The 22,852-nt window shown below is 39.8% G+C and overlaps 1 long non-coding RNA gene across 3 annotated transcripts in view; it reads right to left on the bottom strand.

Moving 5' to 3' along the window:
• LOC132691565 (uncharacterized) overlaps window positions 1–18,746 on the bottom strand; it is a 78,727-nt gene extending 59,981 nt beyond the window's left edge. The window contains exons 1-3 of one of the 3 annotated variants that reach the window (XR_014137559.1): window positions 18,572–18,746; window positions 10,576–10,695; window positions 8,612–8,738 (exon numbers count right to left, since the gene is read on the bottom strand). This is a non-coding gene — a long non-coding RNA (uncharacterized LOC132691565). The remainder of the gene's footprint in view (window positions 1–8,611; window positions 8,739–10,575; window positions 10,696–18,571) is intronic. The other 2 variants (XR_014137560.1, XR_009615861.3) reach the window with 2 other exon arrangements.
• Between the last annotated feature and the right edge of the window lie 4,106 nt (window positions 18,747–22,852).

The raw sequence follows: 22,852 nt of genomic DNA, 5'->3' as shown, positions 1-22,852 counted from the left end.
AAAAATTAAAGAGGGCTGTGATAAAATTATAGGCGGCAAATCTCTGGCCAAATACAGGACGAATTCCCCAGACTGAAATGCAGAATAGCCCCAAGGAGAGGGAAGTAAGAAGAATGTACTTACAGTTGTTTATAACCCTAAGGAAGGTTTTTAGGCACGTATCTGTTGGTAATATCTTGAAGATATTAAATCAATGCACTTTAATTTCCCCTTTAATAACATGTTCCCTGCCAGCTTCCTATGTCTACAGATGGGCCTTGAGGCTCAGTGCCCCACAGAATAAGAGGACAATTCTGCCTAGAACAAAGATAGAACTGATCAGCTTTGGTCACAGAGCTGAATTTCTCGAGTATGTAGCTGAGGCAAGAATTTTGAAATCCAGGCTTTGGTGCGAAGGAGATTCCTTTTCTAAGTTTCTTTAGGTCCCATTAACATAACAATGTGGTTGATTATCGTATGCAAAGTGTAACTGGCAATCAGAATTGGAGACAGAGAGAAATGAGAAATACTTCCCCTTTGACCTGAGAGACGAACTAGCTGAGTACAGAAGACAGAGGGCGGTGCGATAGGTATTACCGTTGTAACTCCTCATCCCTGGGAAATACATTCCCAGACTCCTCCTAGTGGATGCCTGAAACCACAGATCGTACCAAACCCTACAGATACTATGTTTTTTCCCTAAACATACACACCCCAGATCAGGTTTAATTTATAAATTAGGCCCAGAAAGAGAAGAACAGTAGCAATGAAATGGAACGACTATAACAATATGCTGTAGTAACCGTTTGGTGAATGTGGTCTCTTTCTCAAAATATCTCATCGTCCTGTACTCACCCTTCTTCCTGTGATGCTGTGAGATGATAAAATGCCACGTGAGGAGAGCGAGTGGAGGGAATGACGCAGGCATGTGACGTAGCAGTGGGCGACTGTTGACCTGCTGATGCTACGTCAGAAGGAGGAGCACCTGGTTCTGGACCTCTTTGAGGTGATTGCATGTAACCGAAACCGCAGATAAAGGGACTCCCGGATGGGGCAGGACGCAGCCAGTGGCCGTGTTGAGCGCAGTGTAAAGGAAACAGTGCCTAGTGACCGTAGGAGGATGTGTCCGAGGCAGAGGTGCTGGCTCTCGTGCCTTTAAGGGCCACGTGGGACACCCAGGTGTTCTTCCATACTTCGAGAGAAGCTGGGAGGGCCTACACGGAGCTCAAAAGGGCCACAGTCTGTGGAGACAGGAGTGCCCAAACGCCACGGTTAGGGCCACGGAGCCTAGTAGCCCTTGCAGCTTGACGGTCAGAGGGGATCCACTGCCCCCCCCAGCATTCAGAAGCCTAGGGCGCAGGTGGAACCATCAGATGATTAGAGATTGTAAGGACCCGAGGGACTCATTTTTCTCAGTCCTCTACACACCCAACTTCTTGGTGTCAGCCAAATGTCGTGGCTAAGAGCACGGGCTCTCAGGTCAGGCTGCCCAAGCTTGAACCCTGGTTCCAAAATTTATTAGATGCCCAATCCTGGTAAAAGTATTCATTTTCCTCAATTCTCAAGTAAAGATAGGGTTGTTATGACAGTTTAAATATTTTTTTATAAAATGCTTGAAAAGGTGCCTCACACAGGTTAACCCCTCAACTGTCTCATTGATTTAGGTGTTCTTGGGGGAGGAGCTGGGCATTAATTTGAAAGAGGCTGACTCACCAAAAGAGACCATATATAAGCTAAAGAGAACGAGCCCATTTATAATAATTATGTTGATTCCACTCTGCCCAGTGTCAGATTAAAATAGTTACAGGAAAATAAAGAAGTTGCATTTTGTTTGTGTACCTGGGTGCGGTACTTGAGAATTTGTGATTTCGGCACAGAAACATAGAGCCAAGAACCGTCTCTCATCCCTTCTGTGCCTCTCGCCACTGTTGCTTCTGGACCATAACCAACCTTCTAGACCGAGTTATGTTCAGTCAAAATTTCCCTTTCCACACCTCCTCAACTCCTTCTCCTGACTTCTCACCTTCACAACCTGAAATCTATGATTCCATCTAAATGGCTCCCTAGCATCGCCAATGCTGCTTCATAAACCCAGCGAAGAATTTATAAACAAGTTTCTACTCTTTATCCTCCTGCTGTGGACATTGTTGTTGTTGTTGTTGTTGTTGTTGTTGGGCTCTGTGACATGGCTGTTTGTTGTTTTAGTTCTTCCCCTCTAGATGCTTCCTTTAACCTCTTGTAGCCACTCCTCCTCTCTTGGTTCTTGAAATGGTTTTCTGGTGCCATAGTTGGCTCTCAGTTCTTCTTACTCTCTATTTTTCCTAGTGTCCAACTTATGACATCAGTTGCTACTTGGGAAGGCAAACACATCTAAATCTGAAATCTGGACTTTGTTTTTGAGTGCAAATACCACATATTTAATTGCCTATGTAATGAATGTTTCTTCTTACTTGGGCGTCCTCAAAGTCAACCTGTCTCCAGCTGAATTCACTCTTCATTCCCTACTCCCATTTTCAAAGTTCTCCAACTGTATGGTAAATGACATTCAACCCAGAACCTGGTGAGTTATCCTACCTTTCCTCCATCTCCATCAACCCTATCAGCAGCCAATTCTGTGGAGTCTGCCTCTTTGATCCCTTTCCTATCAGACTTTTCCCCTCCAGATCCTATCCTCGGCTTCTGCCTGCTTTGCTGCCCTCATTGAGTCTTGCCTAGAACACTGCAAAACCTCTATATGTTGCACCTGTCTTGAGGCAGCCCACCTCCATTCCCGCATCAGAGAGATCTTTGAAAATCTAAACCAGAGCATTTAGTTTCTTATTTAAACTCCTTTAATGAATCTCCATGCCTTCCAGCAATAGTTGTGAGTTGTAAGTCTGAATTTGTCATACAAAATTCTTGTTGGGGCCAATGCCTCATCCTCTAATCTTGCCCCATGGCCACACCAATCCAGAGATTCGGCTCTATCCTGCTACTGAAATTTATGCAATTTTACACATCCGGCCCTTTGGACCTGTTGTTCCATTTTCTTAAATGCTTCCCCTTAGGTAACCACCATACATCTTTCAAAATTCAAATCAGTGTCACCCTGAGTGACCTTTTAAACTGCCCTTAGTTCCATACCTGCTTCTCTACCTGCCCCCTGCTCATTATTCACTCATTGATTAGCTGCCTAGTGTCCTGTATGAAAAACCTGAACTTCTTTAGCTATAGTGTTTGTTTTGTTTTGATGCCTTCCGTAATGAACTTTAGTCTTGAGGGCAGAGATTCCTAACTACTTCTTTAGTGCCTGGTAAATGGTAGGCACAGAGTTAGTGTTTATTGAATAAGTTAATGTATGAGTGAATGAGTGTGGCTTAATGCAGGTGAATGGATCTCTGGGAGATGCACTTGTGTGAGATCAAAGACTAATGAACATCTTTACTCTTCATAATCATGGGAAATGGGCAGTAGCTTAAATAGCAGAATAGGTGAATACAAATGCTCTTAACTTATACAAATCTCTTGCATCTTATTTATATTTACTATATCCTCCACATATTATTTTATTGTATATTTATCATATCATTATAATATATGTCATAATTTATTATATTATGGTGCATAAAAAGTATATGTTATTTAACTTATTTTATGTTTAGTCTATAGGCCTTTTTGTAAGAAAAACCCTCTTCCATGTTCCTGTGAATTTATTCTTTATTGATAGATACTCTTTTAGCTTTTAGCCATGTTTCCTCTGGTATCATTCAGTGAATATATAATCATCCTACAAGAGTTTACATGAACCACATATCATTGTGCAACAAATAATAATTGCACAAGTTAACCTATAAATTAGATTTAGACACTAACTAGGATAGTGTCTGGGCATGTTAAGTGATGTCTCTATATCCACTGTTTGGGACAGCCATTTGGCTGTCCTACAATTTCAAATGCCCTTTTCATTTTTCTTACGCCCCAGGAATTTGGCGTGATTTCATTTTTGGGAGTTGACACTTTATTACTTCCTCCTGGGTTTCTTTCTGTCATGAAATGGAACACTTTTTTTTTTTTTTTTCTCAATAATCCCTCCCTCAATGGCCCAATAAATAAATTGAGAAACTCAACTCTTACAACTTGATGTTCTTTCTTAGGTGTTTTGGAAATTTTCTTGTTTTTTTGTCCAGGGAATCATCCAATGAAAGTGCCTTCACCATCTGGTTCTTATCCTTTTCTCTGGATAGGATATCCAGGTTTGCCCCTGAGGCCCCAGGAATGAAAATAAAACTTCTTCATTGGGCTTCCCCCCAAATTTTTCCCAAAGCTTCAGACAGACCTTCAAGCTGTGGAAATTTGTGGAAGTCACCTCCTTCATTCTTAGAAAACTTCTCTTTCACTCCAAGCTTGGAAGCTTAGACCTTAAATATGGTTTAGTTTTTTCACCTTATGGTATATTTTGGTTAACAGCTATTCTTAGCATTAATTTAGTTTATTTTATCAATTACTTTTCCTTCATAGTTTTGTGTAAGAAACTCTTCTCCTCCCAAAGAGACTAACAATATTGTCCTCTATCTACTACTAAAAGATCTAGAAATTGGCCTTTTGCAGTTAAGTCTTTAATAAATGAGAATTGATTACCAATTACCCAGGCATCATTTATTAATCTCTCCCCAAGTAGTCTACAGGATGTCTGATATCAGTCAAATATCAAGTTTCCACATGTGTGATAGGCTTCTGGCATCTGTTTTCCTTTCCATTGGTCAATCTGTCTGCGTGCCAGAGTCACATTATCTTTATAACGTCACATTTATAAGTCTGGATACCTGGTAAGGCAAGTACCCCTTATGTATTCTTCTTTAGAAATGTCTAGTCTATTGTAGACCCTTTGGTCTTCCATATAATTTTTAGAATGGGCTTGCAAAGTTTATAGGAAAAAAAGTTTCAGATGTTGATCTGAAACGGTGTGGAAAGAATTGACATATTTACAATATTAAGTCTTCCTGTCCATGAGCATGGTATTTATCCGTCTCTGTCTTGGATACTTCTTGTACACCTCTGCAAGTTCTCTCATTCTAGACACGGCTGCAGTGACCAATTCCATGCCAACTTCAACTAGCTTCACATATGTGGATAGGACAGTGCCTCACCTCGCCCTAAACTTCTGTCAAGTCTTTTTGCTTTCTAGGCAGGGTCTTTTTTATTGTAAGATGTTTGCGGGAAACCACTCAGAACATACATGTCACATCCTGGAAGATGGAGTGGTTCATACCCTGTTAGGCAACCCTTGATCGCTGGAGAATGGGAATCAATAGATGCAACTGCCTTCATTCACAAGGAAGGGAGGTATGAGACCCTTTTCATAAAGCTTTTCAGATGACTACATGGCAGTAAATATCCAGTTGCCTATAGCAACAGCCAACTCAGTAATTCAGTAATGCAACCTTGCATTGATTCTCTCTCCTTCCCTGTTTAACTTCCTTTATCCCTCATTCCTTCCTGTAAAATCAGACTAATAAACGACTTTTACAAAAGGCTTTTTCTCAGGTTTCTACCTTTAGGGGGTGGAGAGACCCAGACTGAATCAAACTTCTTTTAATTATGTTTTCTTGAGTGACTTTTAATACAGATTAATAACATTCTGTATACATCTCTGTGTATCTTTTGTTAGACCTTTTTTTAGGTTATCATATTTTCTTTTAAACGGTTTTCTCTTTTTTTTAAATATTTTTTTTTAATGTTTATTTGTTTTTGAGAGAGAGAGAGAGAGACAGAGCATGAGTGTGGGAGGGGCAGAAAGATAGGGAGACAGAATCCTAGGCAGGGTCCTGGCTCTGAGCTGTCAGTGCAGAGCCCCATGTGGGGCTCCAACCCATGGACCACGAGATTATGACCTGAGCCGAAGTCAGATGCTTAACTGACTGAGCCACCCAGGCGCCGCTAGGTTATCATATTTTTATTGCTATTGCAGATAGTGTCTTTTTTTCACAATATTTTCTATTAATTACATTAATTGCTAATGTACAGAGATGAGTTTAATTATGCATATTGATCTCATATCCAGTCTCTTTGCTAAACTCTCTCATCCAATTAAACCTATCTGTATGTCTTTTGGGGATTTTCATGTAGACAAACACATTTTTTCTGTAAATAGTGACTCTTCTTTATGCATTTTATCTGCCTTTATATCTTTTATTTCTTTATTTGTCTTACTTCTCTAGCTCCAGTATTGAATAAGAGTGGTGAAATTAGGCACCTGCTTTTTCCTAAGTTTTAAAAGTAGGTTTCTAATATTTTTACTATTAAATATGATGTTTTCTGTAGGATTTTGATAGATACTCTGTTTTTAGGTTGATAATGTGCACTTTTGTTGCATCTTAAAATTTTTTAAAGTCATGATTTAATACTAATTTATATCTAATGCTTTTTCTGTTTCTCTTGATACGATCTTAATTTAACAAGATAATGATGTTTATACATTTACTACTTTGAAATGAACCTTGCATTTCTGAAATAAGCCCAGTTTGGTCATGGTGTATTATTATTATTACTATTATTATTATTATATATAACTGGGTTTGATTTGCTATGATTTTGAATAGGCTAATTGCATCTACATTCATGAAAGAAATTGGCTTGTAATTTCCTTGCTCTTTCTCTTACAGTTATTGTGTGATTTTGTTGTCAAAGCTATATGGACTTTGCAGAATGAGTTGGTTGGTAATTCCTTCCTTGCTATAATGTGAAAGATATTTTTTAAGATTGGAAAGACCTTGAGGACTTGGTAGATTTTGACTGTTAAAGCATTTGGACTCAGTGTTGTTAAAGAAGTATTATTATTTTTTTAGCCACTGATTCAATTTCTTTAATTGTTAGAGAAGTCTTTGGGTATTGTAGATCTCCCCGAGTCTGATTTGTTAGGAAAAATTCTCTAGACATGTATTCATTTCATCAAAGTTCCCAAATTTTTTGGCATATTTTTTTTTTCATATTCTCCTGGAACTTTTGCTATCTCCTTACTTTTATTCCAAACATTTTTTGTGACTTCTCACCTTTTCCTTATAGTTGTGTTGGAAGTTTATTAGTTTTTGCAAAGTCCAACTTTTGGCTTTGTTGATCTTCTTTTTTTTTTTAAGTAATCTCTACATGCATTGTGGGGCTCAAACTCACAACTCCAAGATCAAGAGTCGCATGCTCTACCGACTCAGCCAGCCAGGTGCCCCATATTTTATCTTTTAGTAATTTTGTTGATTTATTATTTTCTAACTCCAAACTCTTTCCAATATTTTGCTAATTTGGGCATGTGGCTCATTAATTTTTAGCTTTTCTTCTTTTTTTAAATATAATGTAAGCTGGGGCGCCTGGGTGGCTCAGTCGGTTGGGCGTCCGACTTCGGCTCAGGTCACGATCTCGTGGTCCGCGGGTTCGAGCCCCGCGTCGGGCTCTGGGCTAATGGCTCGGAGCCTGGAGCCTGCTTCCGATTCTGTGTCTCCCTCTCTCTCTGCCCCTCCCCCGTTCATGCTCTGTCTCTCTCTGTCTCAAAAATAAAAATAAAACGTTAAAAAAATTAAAAAAAAATAAATATAATGTAAGCTGTTGTTATTTTTCAAAGTACCATTTCTGCTATATTCCACAATACATCTCAGTTTTGAGCCTTTTAAGTATCTATTCTGATTTCACCTTTGACAACTGAGTTCTTTGGTAGTGTGTTTGACAAACTGGCTTTTTTTTTCCTTTATATTTCGTTAATGACACCTAGTTAATTTGCATTGTCTAAAGTGAATGAGCCCATAACATAAACCAATATTTCAAAATTTTTGAGATATTATTTATGGTCAGTTATGCAGTGAATTTTGCATTGTGCGTGAGAAAAATACTTATTTTCCAGTTTGGGGGTGGAGGTTCGGTTAACTGTGTCGTACATTCTTTTCCATCTTAATTTTTTTCTCTCCACCCAAGTGAAAGAAGTGTGTTGAAACCTCCCATCCGATGATGGCATTACCAGTTTCATCCTATAGTTCTATTAAATTTCACCTGCTATATTAGTAGATGCGTATAAATTTATAATTATCATTCTGGGTGAACTGAGACTTTTATGATCACATAACGACCTTCTCTATCCCTGAAATGTTTTTTATCTTAATCTATTTTTTTCTGATAATGTCTTCTTTAGTTTAGAATTTAAACGGTCATCTTTTTCTTCATTTATAAACTTTACATGTCATTAGGTTATAGGTATTTTTTTTTTCCAAGCAATCTGGCAATCTCTTTCAACTGCCAGGTCAAATTTATTTACATTAATTTTCAGTATATGTGCTGTCGAAGCGAGCACTACATTCATTTTCATTATGGATATTTTAAAATTGCTTTACTCTTTTTTTAGGATTTCTAGATTCCCTGCTTCTTCTATATTTCTTGTTTGTTAAATCAGTTAAGTGAGTTATTTTTGAAAATTAAACACCTTATTTCTATTATTTTCATAATTACTTCTCAAATATTGCCATGCATAATAAAATAATCCCATTCTCAGGGGATTAGAACAATTTAACAATTTAACTCAAATTACTTCATTGCAGCTTTTATTCTATTTTGTCAAAATTCTAATTCTCTTTTTTAAAACCCCATAAACTTGCAACATGTTTTATAGAGACAATACCTCTTTGTATTTATTCACATATTGACTTCTCTTTTGCTTCCCATTACTTCTTTGATATCAGACCATCCTTTTGGAGTAATCTTTCTCTCTCTTCAACTTTCACTCTCCTTTCTTTTTCAGCATAGATCTGTTTGAGGTTTAAAAAATTTCTCATTTTTTAAAATCTGAAAATGCTTTCATTTCACCTACAGTAACTTAAAAAATTTATTGATGTATAAGTCATATGTAGTTAGGCATATAAATTTTATATATACAGCTAAATAAATTTTGCACATATATCCATTAAAATTTTGCATGTACACATGCACACGCACACACGTACACGCACATGCACACGCACACACCCACATACACACACACACACACACACACACACACACACACATTTAACCACCCTCCAAATCAAGATATAGAATATTTCCAACCACCTGGCAGGCTCATTCTTCTTGTTTCCATTTAGTATACTCCAAAAGTACTGTTTTGACATTTATTATTGTAGATTAGTTTTAAAACTTCACATTAAGATAATTTTATAATGTATACTCTTTTTTTCTTTAGTATGGCTTATTTTATTCAAAATTTTGTCTATGTGATTCATTCCTATCATTCCATGTAGCTGCAACTTATCTCTTTTCACTGTTGTACAGAATTGCATTATATGCAACTGTCATACTTTATTCATTCTATTGTTGATTGATATTTGATTTGTTTGAACTTCTTTGGCTATTATGAATTAAGTTGCTGAAAACTTTTTCTATATATCTTTAGGGACCATAAGCCCTTATTTCTTTTATGTATATATTTAGGAATGGAATTGCTGGGTAATAGATATAATAGGAAAGGAGTTCTTAGTTAATATATTTAAATATATATAAATATTTTATATATATGTTTACTTTTAGTAGGTATTGCCACAGAGTGTGCTAAAATTATTATACTAACTCATATCATAGAAGCAGTAATAAGAGTTTAAGTTGGGGGCGCCTGGGTGGCTCAGTTGGTTGAGTGTCTGACTTCGGCTCAGGTCATGGTCTCGCAGTTCGTGAGTTCGAGCCCCGCGTTGGGCTCTGTGCTAACAAACAGCTCGGAACCTGGAGCCTGCTTCGGATTCTGTGTCTCCCTCTTTCTCTCTCCCCCTCCCCTGCTCACGCTCTGTCTCTCAAAAATAAAAAAAAATTAAAAATAAATAAATAAGTTTAAGTCATCTTCTTACTCTTGCCAACACTTGGCACTGTTTATCTTTTTAATATGCCGTTCTGATATGGATGTGGTGGGATTTCGGTGTAGTTTTAATTTGCATTCTCCTAGTAACAAAAGATTGATGAACATCTTTTGTATTCTTAACGGCCATTTGGAAATTCTTTTGTGAACTGCCTGCTCACATGTTTTGCTCACTTTTAATTTTTTTCTTATTAATTTATAAGTTTTTTTTAATATATCACCTTTGTTCTTAAAAAGCAATTTTGCTGAGTACACAATTCTCACTTGAAATTTCTTCATGTTTTTATCCTTGATGGTTCATGGTCTCTAGGTGCTGGCTTCTTTTTAATTTACTTTGGTAGGCAAACACTGTGTTCTGTTTTGTGAATTGCGAGCTTCCATGATATTTATCTTACACATTATTCTTTTCCATCCTTTTTAGTTCCTCATTCAAACGATCCAGTTAGACACATACAGACTTCCTTCTACGCTTCCTATGTCTTAACCTCTTTTTGTGTCTTCCATCTCTGAGACTCACTTGTCTGCATTCTTCTTGATTCATAAGCTTTTTTCACCCCTAGTCCACTGATCTCAACTCATCTATATCTGTTTTCTATTTAATCTGTCAAATGAGTTTTTAATCTGATATTTTTTTATTTTTTTATTTCTATAATTCCTTCTGGAGCACTTTTCCAACATGCCTGGTAATTTTGGTCTTGCTCAATAATTCAAAACAAGTAGAAAGAATTCTAATACTCCCATACCTGAAGACTTTAAAGGTCTAAATCGGCTGTTTCTGCTGACTTCAAGGTGATTTTTTTCCCCACGTGTGTATGCTGATCTTTCATTGTAAATTCATGCTGTTGATTTTACTCCAGGGTAACCTGGGAGTTAAGAGAATTTAACTGACAGTTAAACTTGCTGTAAGACATATGGAGAAGCTTGCTGCGATTATAGAACATGTTCTTTTGCAAAATCTGAAACTCACTAACGTATCATGTAACTTTTTTTTTTTTTGGCCTGTTTACTAAGTGCCAGATGCATTATCTAAAGTTTCTCCTGAGAGGATTTGCATTTGCTGTTAGTAAGATTCAGGGGGCACTATACATTCTAACTTCTTTAGAAAACACATTCTCAGAATGTACAAGGTATGTTTCCCTCTCTCTCTCTCTCTCCCTCTCTCTCTCTCTCTCTCTTTCTCAGTTTAATATTATCTAGACCCTGCCAAGTCCCGTGGTTCCATCAGTCCGGGCTTCAGCCTCCCTACGGCTGCCATGCCGGTCTAAGCCTCATCCTGGCCACAGAGATGAACCGGGCACCTGCAGGCAGGTTAACACTGCTCTTCTCTCGGCCCCTCACTGACCACTCCAGTTTCCTTTCACTTTGAGGGGTTTGGGGAACCTCTTGGAGATTTCTTTTACCTCTTGTGAGCTCAGCAATTACTCTTTATGCAGAATTCTTTCTGCTGCCAGAAAACAGAAGTCATCCTTTTCCCAGACAGATTATAAAGAGGCCATTTTCACAGTGATCTACAGTTTCGAATGGTGCTCTGTGGAACCCTCAGCGCCACCTTGGTGGGGACCATGGTAGTTGATGGGGAAGGAGATGAATATGAATGAGGTGGGAACAGAGAGACAAGAGTCCAGGCCCTTTAGCCCTGGCTTTATGTAGCATTTTTCAATGTGGCCTGCAAATGGGATTTTAATGACAGAAGGGTTCCAAATCTTTAACATTTACCCAAATCAAATGAATGATTTCATTATTCCCAGTTAAGTTTATCCATTCCACACAGCCCTAAAAGATTTGGGGATGATTTAATGTCCTTTAGGAAGTACAGGTTTTTAATGTCAAAATAGTGTAAACACACAGAAGCAAAAGAAGAAAAATCTAGCATAGGAAGAAAGAAGTCACTGCCTCAGGAGAGAAGATCATACTTTAAGGGCAGATTGGACAGAGAATTGATCAGAGTGGGTAGATTTTAAGAGACAATAGTAACAATAATCACATTAAACATGTCACAAACCATGATCTTTCTCTGTTTAACTTTGATTCATAGGAAACTCTTCATGCCATCAGATTCATTTACTCGTGATATTACAAATATATATTGAGAATTGCAGTTTGTTCAAACATAGTCTTCTTGGAGATCTGCCTCCAGGTAAATTGTTTTGCCTGATTTTCATTCAATCCATTTTTATGAGTCTGTACTAAGTCAAAACACATACTGGAAAAACAATTATATTAAAGTCAAGATTTGTATCAAAATATCACCACGTCTCTGAGAGTGCTAAGCTTGCTGTAAGACATGTGGAGAAGCTGGCTGCAATCACAGAACAAGTGCTTTTGAAGGATCCTGAAACTTACTAACATATAAGTCTTCTTCCATTTTTTGTCTTTTTTTTTTTCCGGTGTGTTTAGGAAAACCGTGTGTTTACTACGTGCCAGATGCATTATCTAAAGTTTCTCATCCAGTTGTATTTAACACTTACAACTATTAAATTGTATACACTTCATTTAAAAAGAAAACTGGGTGAAAGAAGTTCAACAACTTGATTAACGTCCTGTAGATTGTAAGTGGTGGAACTAAGTTTGAAACTGATGTCTGGTTCCAAAGTTCCTGTGTGTGTGTGTGTACATATATGTATATGTGTATATATATGTATAAAATTTACGTGTACATATGTGTGTGAAGGTGTACATATAAGTCCATACTGCTTATTCTGGAAAAACCATTCTCAAAATGTAGAGGATGCAGGTTTCTCTCTCGCTTTTCCTTAGTTAAATACTGTTTCTTTGGTCATCGTCACCCATGAATGTGGTTGTCATGATTCAAATTTCACAGTTAAATAGCATTCTTTTGCATCTTATTTTATAAGATTTCTGCTACTGTAATAGTTTTTTGTTCATAGAAATCTTGTGAGATTAGTTAATATTGCTCTTTATTTTTTTTGTTTTATTTTTTTTAACATTTATTTATTTTTGAGACAGAGAGAGACAGAGCATGAACAGGGAAGGGTCAGAGAGAGGGAGACACAGAATCTGAAACAGGCTCCAGGCTCTGAGCTGTCAGCACAGAGCCTGACGCGGGGCTCGAACTCACGGACCGCGAGATCATGACCTGAGCCGAAGTTGGACGCTCAACCGACTGAGCCACCCAGGCGCCCTGATATTGCTCTTTAAATAAAGAAAACAGAAAAAAATGGTTTGTGTGAAGTCACAACAGAGACCTGACTGAAGTCGAATCACATTAATATCCTTGGGGAACTTCAGAGCCATCTTCTTACTGTAAGTTTCTTACGTTAAAATGTCAAGGAAAACCCACTCTTGAAATTATTTATGTTAGATAAACCTATCCTTTTAGATAGAAGAGCGGGATTTCTGATCCTTTTTTGGTGCTATCTTTAACAGCTCCAAAAACCTTCTTAAGCGCATATCATAAATACTTGCCCTTTCTTAGGACTGTCAAATATATTTTATTAACTGACTCCAGGAGCATGTGGATAAACTCTGCATAATGGCCAAAGAAGCACAGTAAATTGTTTTGAAAAGTAGAATGAAACCTTGCTGTTTTTGCATATCATCTTTTCTTTGTCCTGTATTTCATAGTTTTCTGATCTGTATATTAAATGAGAGAAAGGCATTGTAATTTTGGTGAGGTCAACACTAGGATACATAACTATGCCTTTTTAGTTCCTATGGTTCATATTGATAGTTTTAGGTGCGTAAGGGAAGTGAAAAAGAGCTCTCTGGTTATGTCATAAAACTAAAACTGCCTCTATTTATGAATTAACTACTTAAATACTTAAAGTAACTTTAAATTAAAAAAAAACAAAACACCTAATGGTCCTGTATTTTATAAACAAGTAAGAAGAATACAAGAAGAAAGCAAGGTGAGTGAAGACGTTATTTGACCAAGAGACAGAAAACCAATGCCTTGGTTAAACCACTTAAGCCATTTGGCACTTCTTATCTTTTCGGAACAATGAGGAGACTGTACCCCAATAATCAGATCTTTTATGCTGATGCCTACAGCTGGCGAACCATTTATACAGATGTTATAGGTAAAAACCCAGCAGCAGCAGACTGCTCTACTTGAAGTCAGAGTGTGTGTGTGACGTATGTGTGTGGAGAGTGTGTGTGAGTGTGCCATATGTGTGTATGCGTGCACACGGATGCGCATGCACAGTGTGTGTGTGTGTGTGTGTGTGTGTGTGTGTGTCTGCGCCTGAGCCCTGGTCTGAGCCCTTTCCTGCAGAGAAACTGCCACAGCATTCCTTCTACTTGCAGGACTTTAATTTGAAAATCATTATTTAGAGAATTTCTAAAATCCAGCTCTGTTATTTTATGAATTCTTCTTGGTTGGTTAAAGAAGACTCATGTACTTGTCTACAGTTAACATAAATCTCGAGTTGCCGAAAATATTTTGCTTAGAAACTAGCCATTGTGATTCCTCGAGTATAATGTGAGGCAGTTTTTGATATTCATGTATGCGATATATTCAACTATAAATCAGAGAATACATTAAAGAATTTTACATTTTCCTATGGGAAGAACTTTAAAATCATCGCTGAAAGGCCAGGAAAATAGGAGTGGCTTTAGGAGTATAAATGAGGCTCGCCGTAATTATCACAATCAATTACACAGTTCACGTAACTAAGGAAAAGCATGTGGGGAAAGAGTACATCTTACGTGGGGGGGAAAAGGAGAAAAGAAGAATGCATTTCCCCAGAAGAGAGAAGGGAATAATAATGAGTAGTTTGGGAAAGTTATTTGTTATAGAATCAAGGCTAATATGCCAAGAAAGTGGAACCACAAAGATTATGCTCTCTGGTGTCAGGCAAGCTGGCTTCGCAGCACACTGTGAAAGGGTGCTGTGGTGAACATCTGCTTTCAACAAAAAAAAGACAAACGTCATGGTACCAACAATTCCAGGCATCTTACCAAGAAGTCTCTTTGCTCAAGCTGATTTATGTGAGATGCGCATTTCCAGTTTCTGCCGGAATTCGAGGCAGTTTGTTGGTTTGGTCAGCGAGCCCATGGCATTGGCAGATCAGATGTAATCAAACGGGCTGCTGTCCTCCCTGCGTGCACGGGAAGGCCGGCTCCTCTGAAGGCCTCCAGGGAAGCTCTTGGGTACACTGCAGAACGACACCCAACAGAGAGAAGGGCTGCAAGACCGAGCACAAAACCTGCAGGCCTGGGCTTTAGAGATGGTTTAGATATTTTAAAAACACACTCAAGGCTTTTTCAGTCTATTCAGCTTGCATTATGCAAGGAGGCAATTAGAAACCTGGTAGCCGATTTCAAACTGTACTTCCTCTACTCCTAGAAGAAGCTCTTCTCACACAAAGCCGCATTCTCAGACATCCTCGACAGTCATTCAGTTGGCAGTAAGGGCCACATTCAGACGCTACGGAAACGCATTTAGAAAACTACGTGAGAGAAATTGTGCCATTTTGCAAGGTTAACACGGTACTGAGACATGAGTATCAGATAAAATCTTTAGCACACTTAAGGCTTTTGTTGCTAATGCACCTGTCTCAATTCTGCTGCCTAATAACACATGCTCAGACGGTCCGCTAAAAAGACTGCAATGACGATATTAGTAATCAGTCAGCACAACTATCAGGATGCTCTTAGACACTGAATAGCAATGCAATCAACTTGCAACTAAGTCTACAGAACTATCTACAGATAGTTGATCTAGAACTGACAGTAAGAAGTCAAACCCATCACAAATGAGAATCCCCAAATTCAAAAATGCTGTATTAATATTACCAACAGGTCCTGGAAGGTAAGAATATAGATGAAAGAACATTTTTCTAAGCGGCTCTGGAGCAGTGACCTGACACGGAGACAGGGGATTAACTGCATTTCGTGCAGCATCGCTGAGTACAGTTTGTGAAATGCAAAGAAACAGTAGCAGAGGAACCACCAGGATGCATGATAGTAAGAAACAGAATTTCCAAGTGACTCACGATAGAGAAAACTAAGTAAGTTAACAGGCTAATTGTTTTTTACTTATAAAATTTGCCATTTGTTTGAATCAACAGAGATATTTTACTCATTATTCTAGATAGTCCAAGATACCTGTGGAACTTATAGTTGATGCCCTCCTGCTTTCTGGAGCCCATATAAAAACCCTTACCCCTAGCTGCTCCTGGGGCTATGCTCTGTAGGATACTCCCACCTGCCAGCAGAATATGTTTTTCTCTCTTTAATCTATCTATTGCCAGTTCCCCCACCCACCCCAAGTCAGACCTAGATTGGTGGAGAAGTTTTTCCTTCTCCCAACTGCCGCTGCTAGGCACGAACACGTGGCTCGCACTGCCAAGATCGACATCACAGGACACCGGACAAAGCTGTTGCCTTTGAAAGCAGGTGTAGCCGCAGCGACTACTTGCCCCTCACGGGCTGGCCGCCTGTGCCTAGCTCCTGCCCTTTCGTGTCCTCAACTGCTGCTTGAAAGGCAGTGGGTCTGTCTGGTGGGCGGAGCCCCCACCGTGCAGGGTGACCGCTGGATGCCAACCCCCCCGCCGCCAGGGCAAGGTTTGGGCATTTTGTTTCAATATTAGTAACTGGACCCTCTCTCAAAAGGTTCTGGATACCTCTTAAAGAAAGAGAGTTTTTTGTTTTTTTTTTTTTTTTTTTTTTTTTTTAACCTTAAAAGAATAAAACAACTCTCTGAAAACACCGTATAGGCTTTGAAATCTGCCAGGCTTCTTTACCTGGATTCTAGGGAAGAGCAATTTTTTTTTTTTTTTTTTTTTTTTTTTTGTCTTTTGGCCGAACATTTAGGAATGCTCATTTCCGATCGTAGACCGGACACAATTTGAGGCATTAAATCTGCGACGTGGCATTTAGCCCTACACATAATTCATGTGTTAAATACCTTACCTATTAAGTGCAAAGTTTACACGTCACGACAAGATTGCTCTAACTGCCAAATTAGAAGCTCAGGGTGCTATGCTCAAACAATTTTGCCTTAAACATCATTACCAGTAATAATCTGTGGGATCGGAGTCTGGCTGGATGTTTGGCTGGTGATGTGCGAGGTGGAAAGGAATACAGCTGACCGCTCATCAGCTCAATGAGCTAAGCATGGCTAAGCAGCAGAGACTTGCTTTTATGAGCTTGTCCAGTATAGGTCTATATAATTTTTATTTAGCCATTTATGAGTCAGGAGATGCAAGGCTGTCTAATTAAAAATGCCCTTCTGTACAGGCTCTTTTCAGACCCAAACCACACTTTCATACAAAGGAATGCATAAATATACATGATAATTGACTCTAATGACAGGAAAAGAATGTGATGAAACATTTCCTGATAAAATCTGGTCTCAGGCATGCAAAGGGGATGAGGACTCCTCTTCAGTCACTGTGATTTACAACATAAAGGGAGAAATTCTAAAGGGTGAGGTAATTTTCCTCTAAATGCAGAATATATGTATGAAGAAAAGCAGAGGGCCTTTGTGTTATCTGGACAAGGAAAAATTATAAATGTTCCCTAGATGGAAAAGGGAAATCCCATTTGACAAGCCAGCCTTCCTTCATGGCCTTTTTAGTTTCTAGGTACCCAGTCAATGTTTCAATTCCTCTTACAAGTTCGCCGTGCTCCTGATTACAGAGCAGTTAGGCTTTGTAAGCAACGTGAAAAGGACATTGTTTCTGGGCTTTCTTCCATTGTTGTTTTAGAGCATGCCTCTAGACACACGTCCCCTATTCTATTATGAATCTGGCATTCTTCAGAGATATGGAATGCAATTATAATGACCAAAGATCTTAGTGTTTGAAAATGAATCTTTAAAACTAGACACAGTTGTTAGAACACAATGGCAAGGCCTTCAGTAAACATTCCATGCATCTTGGAGGTAGTGGAATTTACAGAGACCTCCTTGCACACATGCTATATATTAATAAAGCCCAATGTGACAGTTAGCAGAAAGATAGTTTATCTGATTTCTTATCTTATAGGCATTCACTGTTGAGCTTCTCACAGAAATAGCTTTAGTTCTCTTAGGAATAGAAATTGAGAAAACACACAAACAAATAAAACTCTAAAGCAATAAACAAATATTTCATCTGATTCAAAAGAAAGGATTTTCGCAATCAAAAGAATCGTCAACAGAGTAGCTTGCTACCTGCATGAATAGCGAGCACCTGACAGATTTAGTGTTTACAATGCACATTATATAAGAAAAACAGGCAAAATCACATGTTTTACACATGGATGTGCTTCCTTTGTAACAATGGAAGTGGTTTTAGTAAAGGATATGGAAATACTCTTAGCTGATTTAAAGGATATGTTTTCAAAGAGTCCGAATTATTTACTGAAACAGAGTTCTTAAACTAAGTGTTGGGACTAGTGGCTCACAACTGCACCAAAATAATGGATAATCTTTTACAAATATCCATGCAAGTTAAATATTTATTCTGTTACAAATTTAAGAACCAGATAGTTATGAGTTTTTACTTTTTATTTTTTAAAAAAGTGTACTTATTTATTTTGAAAGAGAGAGCACAAGTGGGGGAGGGGCAGAGAGTGAAGGAGAGAGACCATCCCAAGCAGGCTCCATACCATCAGCCCAGAGCCCACTGTGGGGCCTGAACCCACGAACCTGTGAGATCATGACCTGAGGCAAAACCAAGAGTCTGACACTCAACTGAATGAGCCACCCAGGTGCCTCCGATAGGACTTTTTAAATAATGGCCATCTACAGCCTCAGAGACTCTGTCTTACACTTTAACCTGCTTTTCTCACCTTTTTCATCTTAAAGGACTCTGACAACTGAACCCTTGGCTTTCTGGTTGACACAGCAGGCTCCTGGAACGTGGCAAACAGGGTCCACTGAGCTCGGAACACTAGCACAATGGTCAATCTGTTGCCTCGCAGAATTACAGTGGGAAGCTAGAGGTAGAGAATGTCTGTTACCTCCCTTCCTCCTCCCTGTCTCTCCTACTCCCCCGCCCTCTCTTTAGATTTCCACTGGTCCTCACTTTTTTCCCCTTGACTTGAGGAAAGCCTTACAAGTCAGAAAAACCTTTGTGTGACAGCATACCTCAGTCCTCGTGGAGGACAGCTTGCATCTAAATAAGATTTTGGGGGGGGGGGGACCTTTTAAAGAAGGTTTCGCTAAAGGAATCTTTCTTGGCATCTTTTGACTCCCTAGCCCGTCACAACACGTTTCTTTCCTCGTTTTCATTCATTTACTGAATTGGGCTTCCTCTGTCACCGTTTGGGGGCTCCTCTGCCCACATGTTATACGTTGGCATCCCTAGTGTTCTTTCACTTCCTACTGCCTGCTCTTCTCCTTCCAACACTCTCCCTAGTGACCCCATCCATGTTCATGGTTCCAGACACCCACCTGCCCTCCAGCCAACACCTTTCTCCTGAGCTTCACATTAATATCCAACTCCTTTCTGGAAATCTTCATGCCATGAACTGAATGTTTATGTCTCTTTAAAATTCAGATGTTGAAATCTTAATCCACAGGGTGATGCCATTAGAAGGTGGGGCCTTTGAGAGGCTAAACCCTCATGAATGGAATTATTTCCTTTATAAAGGAGGCCCTACAGAGATCCCTCTTTTGTGCTATGGGAGGTCAGGGTGAAAAGACATGGTCTATGAACCAGGAAATGGGCTCTTACCAGACACTGAATCTGTCAACATCTGGATTTTGGATTTCCTCATCTCCAGAACTCTGAGAAATAAACTTCTCTTGTTTATAATCCACCCGGTTTATGGTATTTGTTATAGCAGCCCGGAAGGACTAAGACACTTCACCTTGCTATCCTTAAATCATCTTAAATGCAACTTTCTCCAAACAGAATGCGTTGTCTTCTGGACACCCTTGCTCTCCTTCTGCTGTCAGTTGGTGGCATCTACATGGTCGCACAAGACAGAAAACTGATTGACAGCAAAACCTAAACCCAATTTTCAACTGAGCGAGGGCTCCTGGCCGAAGGGAGACATGGGAAGGCCACGAGGGAGTAGAGAATCCCACCTCTTTGGTTTTGAATTTGGGTTTCTCGTTCCAAGTTCTGCTTGACTGCCATGGAGGATGGCCTTGAGTCCAACTAGCTCCCTACAACGAATAGAGACCTGGAGTGGTAGAGAGAATGGGAGTTTAGTTTTTGTGGCGAAGTGAGGCATATCACTTAGTGGCAGTTGCCAGCAGTAGAACAGTCAGGGCCTGTGTGATGGTGCCACGATGACTTCAGTGTCCCAGGCTATTGTATTTTTAACTCCTCCATCCTTAGCAATTAGTGCTTATCCTCAAGGTGCACAGAAAAGGCTGCTGAAGCTCCAGCCATCATACCCATGTTCTCTTTAGAAAAGAAGGGAGAGGAACAAAGGAACTTTCCAGCAGCTGTGTCCAATGCATTTTTCTAGCTTTTCATTGGCTACTTCTAGAAGGAAAAGTGGCTGGAATCTTTTTCTGTACCTAATAATGTGCATGTTCTATTCAGTAAGAAGATGACTTCATGGATATTAGGTAGGAAACTAGCAGTATCTGGTACTGGGGATTCTAAAAAGAGCTTGAGCTTTTAAAAACATGCAAATGTTTGTGTCCCCTAGATTCATGTCACTGGCCAAAGTCCCTCCAGAGTTCTCTGGAAGTTTCAATTCCGGCATCTCTTCACCCACCACACGTCATCGGTTGCCAAGACCTGCCCATTTTAATTCCTTGAACATAACTTGAATTCATATCTTCATCTTATGTTCCTTCCACCACTCCCCTAGTTCAGGCCCTTGCCCTTCCCAGTTCAATTACCGCAACCACCTCCTGACTGGGTCCTTCTAGTCAGGGCAGGGTAATGTGTCCATGGTGCCAACTCTGGAACTGGAATCCTGGCTTTTCTGGGAGATTTAAGAAGATAATATGTATAAAGCACTTGCACGGCACCTGGCTCCCAGTAAGCAGTCAATGTATGTTAGCATTTATTACTATCCTGTTTTAAAAAATAGAGTTTGTATGTTGTATCCGAGCAATTTGTTTAAATAACGGATTCTTTCTCAACTAGGCGCCTAAAGGCAGGGACCTTCCTTGCTTATCTTTTCTTCTCCCACACCTCACACAATCGGAAGCACACCCTAGGCTCTAGAATGAATGAGTATCAGTACTCATCAGAAGTACTCATCAGAAGTATTGATACTTCTGAGGACTGATACGCTGCAGGCAGCCGAGCCGACTTCATGAACTCCACAGATCAGACATACGGGTCTGTTATTTCTCTTTATTAGGCTTGTGTCGTCAGCAGTCCACGTGTCCCCAGTTCTCCGATCTTTTTCTTCAAGCTCTGTCTTTATTCCCATTTCAGGCTCCTGATACTTCCCCTTTGAATATTTTTCTAATCCTCTAGCAATCTATCTATCTATCTATCTACCTATCTATCTATCTGTTATAGTCTGTAAGATATATATTATATATTTTCCAGGAGAGGCATTTTTATATAAGAATATATATAAATTACATGATATAATATAGATTCATATTTCTTAGCATAATTACATATTTTTATGCAAAAACAACACACCTAGCAAACAGTGGTAATAATGATGATAACAGTGAATATTTTCAGCCCTTGCATTGTGCTAGAGAATTCTCACAATAAATCTGTGAGGCAGTCCAGTTTTCAATCTCCATTTTCCAGAAGCACAGAGGTGTTCGATAATCTGCCCAAGGTCTCCGGCTAGTAGGTGGGAGAATAGATGTTCAGTGGATACTGTTTGAATCTCAGTCTCCCCATTTTTCTTCCTCATGACTTTGATCCCCACCGACCCTGTATTTCTACATGTTTTAAAGTCTCAGTCATACAGTGTGTCTTAATTTATAAATCCCTCTCACATACATTATCTTATTTGATCTTCATAACAACTATCTGAGGTGGGTAAGGAAGATTCTGTTACTTCTACCTGACAAATGAGGAAAACGGCGCTCACTGACATCGTTACTTGGATATTTGGGTATTAATTCAGGAAGTGCCATAGAGAATATCTAGCTCAGTTCACTCATTAGGAGGAAATGGAGCCTCAGAGGCTCTTTCCCTGGTTTCCCCAGCTAGTTGCTGAGCCAAGAGCTTGTCTTTGAGTTCACTGTCAGCTGTGGAAGTTACATTGACTTTGGAGCCAGGGATTCAATCTCTCTGAGCTACAGTTTCACTCGTTTGTAAAATGGGGGCTATTATTTACCTCATGAGACTGTTGCAAAAAATAAATGCGATTAATAGGGAACATCAATCCAGGGACCTGGTAAGTATTCACCAGATGTCTGTTTGCTTCCTCCTTTCTTTCTAAGGTTGTTGCGCGGATCTAATAGAGAAACGTTCTTTTCCGTGTGGTGAATTTCCTCCCATACCGTGGAGCTATGGAACCGGGACCCCCCCCCCCCCCCCCATCCTCTCTGACGTCCCGTCTGAACTCGGGGACCCTTCCCTCTTGTTCACGGCACCGCTTCCTCCCTGTAATCCTCGTTGGCCACAAGCAAACTTCCAGGCTCCATCCATCAGGTCACTTCTTCCTTTGCCAGGTTCCATTTCCAGCGAAACTCTCCAGTCCATCATGTCAATTGCTCTCTTGCCACTGTTTTTTAACTCCCTTGCCGGCTTTGCTCAGCAAAGCTCCGAGCCCCCATCAATCCCGACGCTGGAGGGCCCTGCCCACCCCGCCGCAGGCATTGCGCCCTCAGAGGCGCAGGTGCAGCGGGTGGCCGTGCATTCCAGGTCCCACGGCTGCCCCCGATTCCACGCAGCAGTGGTTGTCAGTTCTAGTCCAGAGCCTTCGACTGCCTTCCGTGTTCACCTCATTCCTAAAACTCCCGACCTACCCCCTCCCCCCCATCCCTTTCCGCAAAACACCCTCCTTTGCATTCTGCGGAGAAAATCAAGCTGATCCTGATGAATTCACTGCTAACATCAACTGAGCGCTGCTTGTATGCCAGGCACGTTGCCAGGTCCTTTATTCACATCACCTCATCTAACCTTCAGTGGATACGGTTATGAAGTCTCCACTTTGGGGCGGAGGCCCCCGGAAGCTGGAAGA

Source organism: Panthera onca, chromosome B1 (assembly GCF_046562875.1).
Source record: "Panthera onca isolate mPanOnc1 chromosome B1, mPanOnc1 haplotype 2, whole genome shotgun sequence".
Taxonomy (NCBI): Eukaryota; Metazoa; Chordata; class Mammalia; order Carnivora; family Felidae; genus Panthera; species Panthera onca.
This window is presented reverse-complemented; position numbering and strand designations above follow the sequence as displayed.